The 16,415-nt window shown below is 38.3% G+C and overlaps 2 long non-coding RNA genes across 2 annotated transcripts in view; both read left to right on the top strand.

Moving 5' to 3' along the window:
- Positions 1–8,557, top strand: part of LOC309611686 — a 38,808-nt gene extending 30,251 nt beyond the window's left edge. The window contains exon 3 of the long non-coding RNA XR_014234674.1: positions 8,141–8,557. This is a non-coding gene — a long non-coding RNA (uncharacterized lncRNA). The remainder of the gene's footprint in view (positions 1–8,140) is intronic.
- Positions 1–16,415, top strand: part of LOC309611685 — a 732,894-nt gene that overhangs the window by 433,757 nt on the left and 282,722 nt on the right. The gene's annotated exons all lie outside the window — the stretch shown is intronic.

Here is a 16,415-nt window from a genome sequence, read left to right as displayed (position 1 = left end):
TTTGTTTTTCTCTTTCTGGCTTACTTCAATCTGTGTGACAGTCTCTAGGTCCATCCACATCTCAACAAATGACCCAATTTTGTTCCTTTTTATGGCTGAGTAATATTCCATTGTATATATGTGCCACATCCTCTTTATCCATTCATCTGTCACTGGACATTTAGGTTGTTTCCATGTCCTGGTTATTGTAAATAGTGCTGCAATGAACACTGGCGTACATGTGTCCTTTTGAATTATGGTTTTCTCAGGGTATATGCCCAGTAGTGGGATTGCTGGGTCGTATGGTAGTTCTATTTTTAGTTTTTTAAGGAACCTCCATATTGTTCTCCATAGTGGCTGTATCAATTTACATTCCCACCAACAGTGCAAGAGGGTTCCCTTTTCTCCATACCCTCTCCAGCATTCACTGTTTGTAGATTTTTTGATGATGGCCATTCTGACAAGTGTGAAGCGATACCTCATTGTAGTTTTGATTTGCATTTCTCTAATGATTAGTGATGTTGAGCATCCTTTCATGTGTCCCTTGGCCATCTGTATGTCCTCCTTGAAGAGATGTCTATTTAGGTCTTCTGACCATTTTTTGATTGGGTTGTTTGTTTTTTTGATATTGAGCTCCATGAACTATTTGTATATTTTGGAGATTAATCCTTTGTCTGTTGCTTTGTTGGCAAATATTCTCTCCCATTCGGCGGCTTGTCTTTTCATCTTGTTTATGGTTTCCTTTGCTGTACAAAAGCTTTTAAGTTTAATTAGGTCCCACTTGTTTATTTTTGTTTTTATCTTCATTACTCTAGGAGGTGGGTCAAAAAAGATCTTGCTGTGGTTTATGTCAAAGAGTGTTTTTCCTATGTTTTCCTCCAAGAGTTTTATAGTGTCTGGTCTTATGTTTAGGTCTTTAATCCATTTTGAGTTTATTATTGTGTATGGTGTTAGGCAGTGTTCTAATTTCACTCTTTTAGATGTAACTGTCCAGTTTTCCCAGCACTACTTATTGAAGAGGGTCTCTTTTCTCCATTGTATGTTCTTGCCTTCTTTATCATAAATTAGGTGACCATATGTGCATGGGTTTATCTCTGGGCTTTCTATCCTGTACCATTTATCTATATTTCTGTTTTTGTGCCAGTACCATACTGCCTTGATTACTGTAGATTTGTAGTATAGTTTGAAATCTGGTCCTAGCTCAGCTCAGTGCTCTGTGATCATCTAGATGGGTGGGGTGGGGGTGGGGTGGGAGGGGAGTCCAAGAGGGAGGGGATATATGTATACATATAGCTGATTCACTTCATTGTACAGCAGAAACTAACACAACATTGTAAAGCAATTTATCTCCTTTTTATTACCACTTTACATTGGAAACTCTAAACAATGTCAGTGATAAAATATTCTTCCCTGAAGAAAATACTCTGTTAAGTTCTAAACAATTGTTGCAGTTATCGTTGAGTATATATAAAATTATGCATATGTATTATATGTCATATATAGTAAGTATACATAGATACAAATATGCTTCAAACTAGCTGAAAATGAGCAGGAAAAGACAAATTATCACCTGTGTAATTAAAGCTTTTAGGATTAGTTTGATTTCAATCACGCAGCTGTAAATAACAGATTGCATCCATCTGGGGCTCCACCCATGCTTCAGACCACAATTGTGTTAACCTCAACAACCATAGGAATTGGTCTATTGCTCTGTAGTATATTGAAATGTGATCTAGGGACACATCAGTTTTTAACTAATGTGATATCAGTGAGTTGTTTAAGTCAAAGTGATGCAGCTGAAGCTAAAAAATATCCCAAGACCAATGTATTCCTAAAAGTCACCTGTAGATGCTAGAGGCCTTTGTTATAGGAACTGGGGTCAACAAATAAACAAACTGAAAAAATTTTAATATTATTCATCCATTCTAAAATTATTTCTGTGCCTTTCTCAGACTTTTTCCTTTTTAAGAAAAAAAGGTGAAGGTCAAGGTCAAGGTCAGAAGCTTTCCAACAGTCTGCAGTGGTTATGATGCATATGCATGTGGGTGTCTCCAATCTCAGCCTGGCTGTCTCTGGCTTCCAAAGCCTGGTTTGGTTACCAAGGGCAATACTGGGGTTTCCTAAACACTATTGTAGCTTATAATTAAGGCAATGACAATTTTGGCAGCCATGGAGGCTGTGCTGCCACCAGAAACCTATGAATAATCATTTTTCACATTCCTAGCAGCACTCTGCAGACAACTTTTTCACTATCTTTTTTCACCTTTGCTGACCTTCAATTTGCATTTCTTTGTATACTGGTGTAGTTGACCATTTTCTCAATATCTTCATTGTCTCTTCTTATTACCTCTTTATATCCTGTCACTTTCAACCAAGGCACCCTGAAGCCATAATTTAGGTAGTGCCATAAATGAATTAATGGATACATGTAACTTTCTTTATGAGCTCTCTGGGATGTTGTTGATAGCTTGCTGATGGCATTCAAGGGGGCAACAGAACAATAAAGAAATCCAGCTTTGGTCACCACAGTGGAAAGGATGGAGTATTAGAATCTCTAACTGAGAATAGTTCTGCGTTAAACTGTCAGTCTGACTACCTGGTGCTAAGAGAGAAAAAAAAAGTGGTTGACAATTTAAATTTATGAAGCCAGTTTTCAGTTTGAGAGCTGATGCTTAGAGATGCCCTGATAGGACATCAAGGCATCCAAGGAAGCTCCCAGTGAGTCCCATGATGAAGTCTCTCCCAGTATCCCCTCATTCTGTTGCTTAAAGCCACTTAATTCAACTGCATAAAGTTGATCTTTATCCTAATGTGCATATTGAAAACAAGTCTCCTGCTACTTGTCTATGCATTCCTGCCAACAAAAGTAAATATATATATATATATACACATATATATTTGTAAATATATGTATATGCTTACAATATTATGCTTGTAATAATATATAAATATATAAAAATTATATATAAATATATAATATGCATAAATATATCATTATAAATATATATGTTGATATATGTTATATATATTTATATACAAACATAAATTCCCCCTTAACCAGCTTACAGAATAATAAAAATATGTTTCCTGCTAAACTTTAAGCCAGTGTTTAAAATCTCAGGATAGTTTTATCTCCAAACACCACCCAAGCATTGCAGTCCAATGGGAAGCATAAAACTCATAATTTCCCCTTCCTGTGATCAAACCTGACCTAGCAATGCTGGATGTAGAGCTCTCGCTGAAGAGAGGAGAATATGAAAACTTCAAGTCAGAAGATAGAGCTAGAGCTTCTTAAAAGCTTCCTGGGTTTGTGTGCATCTCTAGATATCTTTGGCCATAAGCCTAACATTTTAAACCCTGGGATATCATAAGTGGTTTGATTTTTTTTAAGTGGGCTATGGTGTCATGGAGACTTGTCATATGGCAAGTCTATGAATTATAATGAGGTGTTACATGGTGTCTAAGGGGCTTTTCTAACTGCTTTCCTCAAGCAGAAGGCCACTTTTCCTCTCTCTCTTCCTTCTTCCTCCTCATTGCTCACATCTTCCAAACGTTGACTCTGTGGTTAATTGGTTTCCCATAAGTTGACCCCTCTCAGTAGCAGAACCACACTGAATGTGCTTTCTGCAAACCACAGAAGACCTACTTGTATTCCTCAAACCTTTCTTTGTGCTTCATTCTTCTTACCTTCACTTAATGCTTCTCTGATGCTCTTCCTTTCTTTATGTAGATCTGAGTTTCTGACCTATATTATCTTCTTTCTCTCTAAAGAACTTCTTTTACCATTTATTGCCAGGCAGGTCTACTGGCAACAATTTCTCTCCATTTTTGTTTGTCTGAGAAAGTCTTTATTTCTCCTTCACTTTTGAAGGATAATTTTGCAGGGTACAGAATTCTAGGTTGGTAGCATTTTTCTGTCAACACTTTAAATGTTCCATTCCACTCTTTTCTTGCTTGCTTGGTTTCTGAAGAGAAGTTTTTCTATAGCTAAGTTGTTTTTCCCCTCTGGTTTCTTTCAGGACTTTTGCTTCATCTTTGATTTTCTGTAGTTTGCAAATGATATGCCTAGGTGTAGGGTTTTGTTTTTGTTATTTGTGTTTTTTTGCATTTATCCTGCTTGGTGTTCTCTGAGCTATCTGGATCTGTGGATTAATCTGACATTAATTTGGGGAAATTCTCAGTCATTATTATTTTAAATGTTTCCTCTGTTCCTTTCTCTCTCTCTTTTCCTTCTGGTATTCACATTATGTGTATATTATACCTTCTGTAATTGTCCCACAGTCCCTGGATATTCTGTTTTGTTTTTTTCAGTCTTTATTCTCTTTGCTTTTCAGTTTTGGAAGTTTCCACTGAGATATCCTCAAGCTCAGTGATTCTTTCCTCTACTGTGTCCAATCTGCTAATAAGCCTGTCAAAGGCATTCTTTGTTTCTGTTACAGTGGTTTTGATTTCTAGCATTTCTTTTTGGTTCTTTTGTAGGATTTCCATTTCTCTTCTTACATTGCCCATCTGTTCTTGCATGCTGTCTACTTTATCCATTAGAATCCTTAGCATATTAAACATAGTTGTTTTAAATTCCTGCTCGGATAACAACCTCCTTGCTATGTCTGATTCTGATGCTTGCTCTGTCTCTTCCAATTGTGTTTTTTGCCTTTTGGTATGCCTTACTGCATACCAATTTTTCCAGATAGCTGGACATAAGGTATCAGGTAAATGAAACAGCTGTAAATAATCTTTTAATGATGTGGTAATGAGATGTGGGGAAAGGAGAAGTGTTCTGTGCTAGGATTAGTTCTCAGTCTTTGAGTGAGCCTGTGCCTCTGGACTGTGTTTTTAAAAGCTAGTGTTTTTAAATTTTTTACTCCTCCCTTAGGTGGGAAAGGATGGCTAGAGTGGGCTGGAGTTGGATAATTCCCTTCCCCCAGGTTAATTTTGCTCTAATGGTACCCTGGGCTCTGATTAACTAGTTTCCCCTGAGGGCAGGCCTTGTTAAGAAAAACAGAGGGCTCTGGCCATTTCAGAATAAGTCTTGTTGTCCTAAACACCCACCCCCACCTCCCACCAGAAACACAAGAGGATTTTTCTCCAATATTCACTCCAGGAGCCTGGGCGAGCTCTTGGAAGTAAATCTCCAAAACTGTGGGGCTCCCCCTATGACTGGATGCTCCTGGGGTTTTTAAATCTCAGAGTTGTCTGCACTGAGCCTCCAGCAATTCACCAACTATAGTTCAGATTTCCCTACTGGACACTGGTTCCCGTGGTGGTTCCCACTTGTGGGTCTCTGCTCTGGGCAGCCGAGACTCCCTGTATGGCTGGTCTGTCTCTCCAATCTGGGGGCAGCAATTTGCCTTGTGTCCTCCCCTTTCTTATGGATCCAAGCAGAGCTGTTGATTTTTTTCATTCTGTTCAGCTTTTTTTTCTTTTTTTTTTTTTAATTTATTTTCGGCTGTGTTGGGTCTTTGTTTCTGTGCGAGGGCTTTTTCTAGTTGCGGCAAGTGGGGGCCACTCTTCATCACGGTGCACGGGCCTCTCACTATCGCGGGCTCTCCTGTTGCGGAGCACAGGCTCCAGACGCGCAGGCTCAGTAGTTGTGGCTCACGGGCCTAGTTGCTCCATGGCATGTGGGATCTTCCCAGACCAGGGCTCGAACCCGTGTCCCCTGCATTGGCAGGCAGATTCTCAACCACTGTGCCACCAGGGAAGCCCTCTGTTCAGCTTTTTACTTGTTTGGAGGGAATGGCTACTTCCCAGCTTCCTACATGTGCAACTGAAAACTGAAAGTCCCCCTGCTTCATTCTTACAAACCTGTACAATGAAGAAGCTACAGCAGGAGATACATATGGACACGTGGGGAGTGTGGGGTAGGTGCTGTTGCATGTACACCTCTGTGTGGGTGTGTGTGTGCACATGCACATGTGTGCTGGGGCACCTACCAGGGATGGCCCAACTGGGTAAGACCTTGCAGTAGGATTCTAATGGTTTAAAAATCCTTGAGGGGGACTAGTAAAATTGCCCTTATTTCTAATTTTCTGAGCAATTAAAAAAAAAATCGGAATCCGTGGTTTCACATTAGGAGTGTGAAGTGGTTTTCTCATCTCTTTGGGAAAAAGTGATGGCCCTGAGGGGCGTACATGGGAGAAGCTGGTGCAGAAAGGGAAGGGGTGCTGAGTCTGAGCGTTTACACTTCGTTTGGAAATCAGTCTCACGTTTGGTGTCCCACGTTTTCTGAGAGTTGTGATCCACCATTTCTTATTTTTCAAGTCTATTAGAAGTCTCTTTATTTTATTTTTGTTAGAAAAAAAAAAAAAAGTCCTCGAACAGCTGAGAGAGAGACAGGAAGGGAAGGTGGTTTGAGGCTGGTGGAACTTTAGATTCAGATGTAAACCCTAGAGGAATTTCAAACCTTTTCCTGAGCTTTATTTTCACTTTCTGCAGGGTTTCCTCAACACTCACCTCCACTATACCCCCAGAAATAGTCATTTTAGGCTGGGGGAGGGGTTGAAGCATTTTCTGAGAAATAGATTGGGTAATGGCAGTTTTTCGTAAAATCTTTCAACATGTTAGGAAGGTAAGACACCTTAGACATCTTGGTTTAATTTAAACGTTATGGCTGCAGGCTTATTTGTGGAAAGAGGATTAAAAAACATAACCAAAAGACATGTGTGGAGGTGGGGTGAAGTGGGCGGCTGATTACAGGATTAGTTTGATGGCATTACCATGGAAGTTGGTGGGTGGGGGGACGACAAAATTAATTTACAACGTATGGCCAGTGTAGCATTTTCACAGTTTAAGACTTCTGGTCCTGGTTAAAGACTCAACGTGAAAATAACTTCTCAGGATGTAGTCATTCCTTCCGAGGTTCTGTGTTTGTTGTGCAAACAGAATGCAAGCCTCATTCCCTGAAAGACTGTGGGGGGAAGTGAGCACTGGCCATGCTACGCACCTCCATTTCAGGACCCACCCAAACGGCTGCATCTTTACAAAACTCTCCTGCTTCAGCCGCTTCCCCAGGTGCCCTGGATATGGATTTGGGAAAGCTTTCGCTGGCCTCCTATCGCTGCACGAAGGGCTTCTGCCTAAGACACCCAGCATCCCTTACAATTCAGTGTGATCTGGGGCTGACATTATTCTTGAGTCATCCTCGCTTATCACAGTGAGGTGAGCAAGAGGGAGGGGCTTCTTTTTAAAAAAACAAAATCTAGGGCTTCCCTGGTGGCGCAGTGGTTGAGAATCTGCCTGCCAATGCAGGGGACACGGGTTCGAGCCCTGTCTGGGAAGGTCCCACATGCTGCGGAGCAACTAGGCCCGTGAGCCACAACTACTGAGCCTGGGCGTCTGGAGCCTGTGCTCCGCAACAACAGAGGCCGCGACAGTGAGAGGCCCGTGCACCGCCATGAAGAGTGGCCACCGCTTGCCGCAACTAGAGAAAGCCCTCGCATAGAAACGAAGACCCAACACAGACAAAAATAAATAAATAAATTAATTAATTAAAAAAAAAAACAACCCAAAATCTATCTGCAGTGTTCACAGGCGGATCATAGATTCCACCTCTCCTAGGCATTGATGATCCCTGGTAAACTGAACTATATAAAGCACATCAAATGCTCATTCAGGAGCACATTGGATAGCTTATTCAAAAGATGCTTGCAAAGTGTGTGGTTGGAGATTGGCCTAGCACAGAAACATCCAGTGTAATGAGGGCATGTTAACCTCTTTGACCTTCGGCCCTCTGCAGTCTCTAAACCTAGGTTAGCCTGGATTCTTTAGAATTGGGCCCAAAGAAACAGGGAACGCTGCTTTAAACAGTTTAAAAAAAAAGGTATGGGGGCAATGTTAGTCTCAAAAATGGTCAAGAGACTCACCTTAGCTGTAGGCCCCTGTATAAAACAGAAATTTAGGGAGCGGGTAGGAAGGGGAGAGAGGGGGTGAGTCACTGCAAAATGATGCAGGATTTCTTTTTGCGGGTGATGGGAATGCTCTAAAATTAGATTGTGGTAATGGTTGCACAACTTTTTACACTTACTAACAATCATTGAGTTGTACCCTTACAGTATGTGAATTTTACCACAGTGAAGCTTTTAAATAAAAAAAGAAAGAAAAAAGGCAGATTATGGAGAGCTATCATAGATGCAAAGAGTGATCACTCTCATTTCTCCTGCAGGATGAACAACTGCTGATGACCCAGCAGAACCCAGAGCCCATCAGAACATCTCAAGAAATTCCACGTTCTCTAAACAAGACCAGTGAGTGGAAATTCCAAAGATGCAGATTCTGTCTTGATATCAGGAAAGAACATCTGACTGTTACAAAGGCCCCTAAAAGCAAAAAGAATGCTCTATATGAGGGCACTCCCTGGCCCTGTGTTCAAGCACAGGGCTCTACCAGGGACTCTCTAAGATTATTTCCAGCTCAGAGGTTCAGGGATTCCACTATTGAGAACACCTTTACCCTCTGAGGCTGTCTTTGTCAATCCAGAAGCCGGATGGTATTTGCCACATTTCAAATTCACCCGGAATGGGATGTTTGTGTGCTGCTCTGAGATTTGCTGATGAAAGACACCAGAGAGGCACAAAGACTCCCTGAATCTATCAAACATTTAGAGAAGAGCTAACACCTATCCTTCTCAAACTCTTCCAAATAATTGCAGAGGAAGGAACACTCCCAAACTCATTCTATGAGGCCACCATCACCCTGATACCAAAACCAGACAAAGACACTACAAAAAAAGAAAATTACAGACCAATATCACTGATGAATATAGATGCAAAAATCCTCAACAAAATACTAACAAACAGAATCCAACAACACATTAAAAGGATCATACACCACGATCAAGTGGGATTTATCCCAGTGATGCAAGGATTCTTCAATATACGCAAATCAATCAATGTGATACACCATATTAACAAATTGAAGAATAAAAACCATATGATCATCTCAATAGATGCAGAAAAAGCTTTTGACAAAATTCAACACCCATTTATGATAAAAACTCTCCAGAAAGTGGGCATAGAGGGAACCTACCTCAACATAATAAAGGCCATATATGACAAACCCACAGCAAACATCATTCTCAACGGTGAAAAACTGAAAGCATTTCCTCTAAGATCAGGAACAAGACAAGAATGTCCACTCTCACCACTATTATTCAACATAGTTCTGGAAGTCCTAGCCACGGCAATCAGAGAAGAAAAAGAAATAAAAGGAATACAAATTGGAAAAGAAGAAGTAAAACTGTCACTGTTTGCAGATGACATGATACTATACATAGAGAATCCTAAAACTGCCACCAGAAAACTGCTAGAGCTAATTAATGAATATGGTAAAGTCGCAGGATACAAAATTAATGCACAGAAATCTCTTGCATTCCTATACACTAATGATGAAAAATCTGAAAGAGAAATTATGGAAACACTCCCATTTACCATTGCAACAAAAAGAATAAAATACCTAGGAATAAACCTACCTAGGGAGACAAAAGACCTGTATGCAGAAAACTATAAGACACTGATGAAAGAAATTAAAGATGATAACAACAGATGGAGAGATATACCATGTTCTTGGATTGGAAGAATCAACATTGTGAAAATGACTATACTACCCAAAGCAATCTACAGATTCAATGCAATCCCTATCAAATTACCAATGGCATTTTTTACGGAGCTAGAACAAATCATCTTAAAATCTGTATGGAGACACAAAAGATCCCGAATAGCCAAAGCAGTCTTGAGGGAAAAAAACGGATCTGGAGGAATCAGACTCCCTGACTTCAGACTATACTACAAAGCTACAGTAATCAAGACAATATGGTACTGGCACAAAAACAGAAACATAGATCAATGGAACTAGATAGAAAGCCCAGAGAGAAACCCACGCACCTATGGTCAACTAATCTATGACAAAGGAGGCAAAGATATACAATGGAGAAAAGACAGTCTCTTCAATAAGTGGTGCTGGGAAAACTGGACAGCTACATGTAAAAGAATGAAATTAGAATACTCCCTAACACCATACACAAAAATAAACTCAAAAAAAAAAAAAAAAAGACTCCCTGAAGACCTAGACTCAGGGAATAACAGGAACTCAGCAGCCCACAGACTGCAATTGTGCCTCCATAATAATAGTAATTAATGCAAGAATAATAATTTCATTTTCAATTTCCTATTGCCACTTCTGTCCTGGGCAGCTCAGAAGCCCAACAGAAAGAACTTTAGCCACTTCTGGAGTGTGGCCTTATAGCAGAATTTTTATGTTTGTTTGTTTTAGCATTTATTGATTTTCTTAAATTACAGAAGTACTATGTTGCCTGTAAGAAATTGAGAAAAAGCAGAAAGCAATGAAAGATAATATAAATTAAATGGGAATCCCACAAGCTAGTGCTAACCACTATTGACATATATCTTTGTATATATTGTTTTGCAAAAATAAAAATGTGGTATGTGTTTAGTAAACTGATTTCTAATTTAACAATATATTTCAGTCTTTCCAAGCCACTAAATAAAATAAATACAATAAATAAATAAAATAAAACATTATTTTTAATGATTGCATAGGATTGTATTATACAAAGGATATATACATATTAATATACTTAATCCATTCTCTATTTTTGTAGATTTAGATTGCTTCTAATTATTTTTGCTATTGGCAAGGAATTTTTTTAGGTCAAAGCCTTTTTTTGAGGCCAAAGTGCTTATTTTTAACAAATGCTGTGGACATGGCCCCTATGTGTAGAATTTCTGGTTCAAAAATACATAACTCAGGCTTTTTATATTTGTTTCCAAATTATCCTTCAAAGAATTTCTGTCTGGTTATGCTCAAACCAGCAGGGTATGAGTGAACTTATTTCCACATATCTTCTTTAATTCTAGGTATTATTGTCATTAGTAAATATTTGTCAAATGGGTAGGTTTACAAGGGCATCTCATTCTTTAAAATTTGCATTTTCCTAGTCATTGTTGACCTTGACCACCCTTTTGTTTGTATTTCTTCTTTTACGGATTGCCTGCTCATTACTTTTGTTCATTCTTTTGTCGTACTATTCATCTATTTTATAAATATCAAGTCTTTGCTTTCTTTACAACCTGCAAAAATCCCCCCCCCAATTTGTTGTTTGCCTGTTAATCTTATTAAAGATTTGTTTTGATATACATATATTTAAAATATTGTCAAAACTTAATAATCTAGTTCCTTTATGATTTGTGTCTTTGGTATTATTCTTAGAAGGTACTTTCTCCATCCAAAATATATATGTGTGTGTATATATATATATATATATATATATATATATAGTAGCTTTATATATATATATATATATATATATATATATATATATATATGTAACTATTTCTTTATTATCCTTGAGGGATTTTATAATTTCTCTTTTTACATTCACATCTTTAATCTGTCTGGTGGTGATGTTAATTTATTGTGTGAAGTAGGAACTTCGTTTTTTTCCAAATTGTTAGTCATTGGACCAATTATTGAAAATTTTATCTTTTATTTAACTGCTTTGAAGAGTCAACTATATCATGTATTAAAATTTTATGTATATTTTTTTCTGCTCCTGGACTTCGTAATTTTTTTCATCAATCTGTCAGTCTTAGCTTTTGTTGCTCCCAGACTATCTCAACTAATATTTTTATTGTAATATATATTGTTTTGTTGTATATTGTATTATGTAGCTGGGAAAATTGTTGCATATTTCATATGAAGTTTATGCTTGGATATTTTACAATTTCTATAACTATGGTCATTGGGAACTTTTTCCATGAGATATTTTGAAGTAGATATTGCTGATATATGGTAAAACCCTTGACTTTTTAATATATATTTTAGAACAGCACGCTAACTACTCTCTTATTAGTTCAAGTATTCTTTCACAGAAAGCAGAAAAATAATTTATTCCAAAAGATGAAAGGGACTTCCCTGGTGGCGCAGTGGTTAAGAATCTGCCTGCCTATGCAGGGGACACGGGTTCGAGCCCTGGTCCGGGAAGACCCCACATACTGCGGAGCAACTAAGCCCGTGTGCTACAACTACTGAGCCTGTGCTCTAGAACCTGTGAGCCACAACTTCTGAGCCCACATGCCACAACTACTGAAGCCCGTGTGTCTAGAGCCTGTGCTCTGCAACAAGAGAAGCCACCACAATGAGAAGCCCGCGCACCGCAACTAAGAGTAGCCCCTGCTCGCCACAACTAGAGAAAGCCCACATGCAGCAATGAAGACCCAATGCAGCCAAAAAAAGAAGAACAAAAGATGACAGATCAATCCTGAAGATGGAGTTTGGTATGATTCCATCACATTGGGATGGATTTTCCCTCTGAACGTATTCCCTTTCTGATTGTCCCACTGGAGTCTGGAACAAACCCTTATCTGAACACTGTGTGGTATATTTAAAAATATATACTGTTCAAAAAGTTTACCACTATTTTATTTAGAAAATTTCCCCTTGTGTTAATAAAAGAAGTCTGTAATTTTTTTGGTCATTTTTGCCTACAGGGCTATTTTAGCTTTATTTTATAAATTGAGCTTTATTTTATAAGTCAGAAAGACTTTTACTGTTTTGTATTCTCTGGAGCAATTTTTTTTAAACTTCAAAAAAAATTTTTTTTTCTTAAAGGCTTGAAATAACTCTCCAGTAAGTTGTTTGAATCTGTCCTTTCAGAATGTTACAGCCAAGTCACTGTGAATGTCCCTCACCAATGTATTCTCTCTCCCATCCTTATATTTTGCATCCCCAGCTCTAATATCTTCAGGGCTCACTCCCAGATGTGCTCCCTGGTTGCTGCCGGTGCCTAGGAGTCAGGTCCTCCAATTCCTCTGGGAGCAAGAAGAAAATTCCTATTTTCAGGCTGGTCTGAGACAGTGATGAGGGTTGATACTACAAGGTACCCACCTCAGGTGAAGTCCTTGCAGGGTCTTTAGGCAAGAGGAGACTGCTCTCCCTGCTAAGGGGGAGGCAACCCTTCTCCTGGTGCAGACAATTCAGTGGAAACTAGGGGTTCAAGGTTATTAGAGTCATACGTACAGATGTCCTCATCCCGTGTCTCACAGATTCACTCTTTTTGTACCAGGGCCCTGACTCTAACACATGACACCTACTGTGGGTACAAGTTGTCTCTTTCTCTATTTTGCTACCTTTACAATTAGATCCTGGGCCTGATTTTTGACATGGTCTGCCCTATAGCTCCTGGAAATGAGGGATCTCACTAACTGCTACTATAGAAGCGATCTACCTTACACAGCATGCTTTGTGTGTTGAGAGTTGTCTCTCCTGATTCCATCATTTTCTTTTTTAAGACTTTCAATGTAGTTAACAAAAGCTAGACAAAGAATTGACAAAAAAAAAAAAAGAACAAAACCCCCCCACACAAACAACAACAACAAAAAACCCCACCCCTCCTGGAACTAATAAGTGATTATAGCAAGGTTGCAGGATACAAAAGTCAAGCACTTTCCTATATGCCAGCAATAAATATGTGGAATTTGAAACAAAGAGCACAATACCATTTACATTAGGACCCCCCAAAATGAAATACTTAGGTATAAATCTAAGAAAATATGTACATGGTCTGTATGAGGAAAACTATAAAACTCTGATGAATAAAATCAAAGAATTAAATAAATGGAGAGATATTCCATATTCATGGATAGGAAGACTCAATATTGTCAAGATGTCAGTTCTTCCCAACTTTGTCTATACATTCAATGCAATCCCAATCAAAATTCCAGAAAGTTATTTTACACAAACTGATTCTAAACTGACTTTAAAGTTTAGAATATATGGAGAGGCAAAATACCCAGAATAGCCAGCACAATATTGAAGGAGAAGAACAAAGTTGGAAGACTAATACCATCTGACATTAAGAATTACTATAAAGCTACAGTAATTAAGACATGGTATTGGCAAAAGAATAGGAAAATAGATCAATAAAACAGAATGAGAGTGCAGAAATAGGCCCACAAAAATATAGTTGACTGATCTTCCACAAAGGAACAAAGGAAATACAAAGATAATCTTTCAGCAAATGGTGCTGGAACAACTGGACAGCCATATAAGAAAAAATAAATTTGGACACAGAAGTTACATCTTTCACAAATATTAACTCAAAATGGATCACAGACCTAAATGTAAAATGCAAAGCTATGAAACACCTAGAAAATAACATAGGAGAAAACCTGGGTGACCTTGGGTATGGTGATGACTTTTTGTATACAACACCAAAGGCATGATTCATGAAATAAATTCTTGATAAACTGGATTTCCTTAAAATTAAAAGCTTCTCCAAACAACAGTGTCAAAAGACTGAGAAGACAGCCACAGACTGAGATAAAACATTTGCAAGGACACATCTGATTAGGGACTCTGCTATCCAAAATATACAAAGAACTCTTAACACTCAACAATGAGGAAACAAACAACCCAATTAAAAAATGAGCCAAAGATCTTAACAGACACCTCACCAAAGAAGATATACAGATGGCAAATAAGCATATGAAAAGATGCTCCACATCATATGACATCAGGGAAATGCAAATTAAAACAACAGTAGATACCAGTACACACCTTTAGAATGGCTACAGTATGTAACACTGACACCACCAAATGCTGGCAAGGATGTGGAAGCAATAGGAACTCTCATTCATTGTTGGTAGGAATGCAAAAATGTACAGCCACTTTGGAAGATGGTTTGGCAGTTTCTTACAAAATATACATGTTCTTACCATATGATCCAGCAATTGCACTCCTTGGTATTTACCCAAAGGAGTTGAAAACTTATGTCCACACAAAAACCTGCACACAGATATGTATGTCAGCTACATTCATAATTGCCAAAATTGGAAGCAACCAAGATGACTTTCAGTAGGTGAATGGATAAACTATGGTACATCTAGGCATGGAATATTATTCAGCTATAAAAATAAATGCGATAACAAGCCATGAAAAGACACGGAGGAAACTTAAATGCATATTACTAAGTGAAAGAAGCCAATTGGGAAAGCCTACACACTCTGTGATTCCAACTATACAACATTCTGGAAAAGGCAAAACTATGGATACGGTAAAAAGATCAGTGGTTGGCGGGGGTGGGAGTTGGGGGAAGGAAGAATAGGCAGAGCACAGAAAATTTTCAGAGTACTGAAATATCATAATCTGTAGAATATTGTTATGATGAATCCATGTCATTAAACATTTGTTCAAACCCATAAAATGTACAATACCAAGAGTGAACCTTAAGATAAACTATGGGCTTTGAGTGATTATGATGTGTCAATATAGGTTAATCATTTGTAAAAACTGTACCACGCTGGTGATTGATGTTGATAATAGGGGAGGCTATGCATGTGTTGGGGCAGAGGCTATATGGGAAATACCTATACCTTCCTCTTGATTTTGCTGTGAACTTAAAACTACTGTATAAAAAATAAAATCAAATCTTTAAATAAACCCCCACCAAAACAGGTGGGACAAATATTAAGTTGATATAAACCCAAACATATTAGTAATTTCATTAAACATAAATGAATTAAATACTCCAATGTAAAAACTGAGATTTTCAGACTGAAAGTAAAATCCAAAGCCAACTGGGGGAAAAAAAGCAGAGCCTGAGACTAAGGCTTAGGTATGATTGTTAAGGAATGTAGCTCTAGGGGTTGGGATAGGAATGAGGGAAGGATAGGGAAAAGAAACAGGGAAAGAGGGAGAGTCAAAACAAAGATGTGTTAACAAGTTGACTAACTGCTACAGAGTTCTCTATCCCAATGGATGATCTAAGAAGCTTTGCGACATGCAGCTCAGGTCCTTGCTCCTGGGGAGAGAAACAGGGAAGCATTTATCCACTGGGTCCCCCCACACTTCATTGAGATTGCTCCAAATGACATTAACTGCTTCTTACCCAGATTGAGCAGGCAGGGTCCCACTGGCATCCTACACTGAGGGAAGAGCTGAGGCCCAGAAGATTCCAAGTAACGTCCAACAGACCATCCAAACACCGTGACTGGAAGTTTTCTTCCAAAACTTTAAAATTTTCTTTAAGGATTAGTAGAGTAATCAGATTTCTACCTCCCATTTCATTCATTTTGGTAATTTACATGTTTGAGAATCATCCCATTTCATCGAGATCCTCAAATAAGCTAGCATAGTTTTTTTCCCTCTTTTTTTCACTATACTTTTAGGAGGTTGTCTAATTTGTTATTTTTGTTTTTATTTTACAGAAAGGAGCTTGGATTGAATTATTATTGCTACTTTTCTGCTTTTCAAATAATTAATTTCTGCTTTCATTATGTTAATACCTTTTAACAGCTTTACTTTACATTTCTTTTACATTAAAAATCTTTCCTTCTTAGTCTAAAATAGTCACCATAGAAACAAAGAATAGAATGGGGGTCGGGTGGGGGGAGAGGGAAATGGGGAGATGTTGGTCAAAGGGT

Source organism: Balaenoptera borealis, assembly GCF_965194805.1.
Source record: "Balaenoptera borealis genome assembly, chromosome: 15".
Taxonomy (NCBI): Eukaryota; Metazoa; Chordata; class Mammalia; order Artiodactyla; family Balaenopteridae; genus Balaenoptera; species Balaenoptera borealis.
Note: the sequence above shows the minus strand (reverse complement) of the source record. Positions and strands in the feature narration are given on the sequence as shown.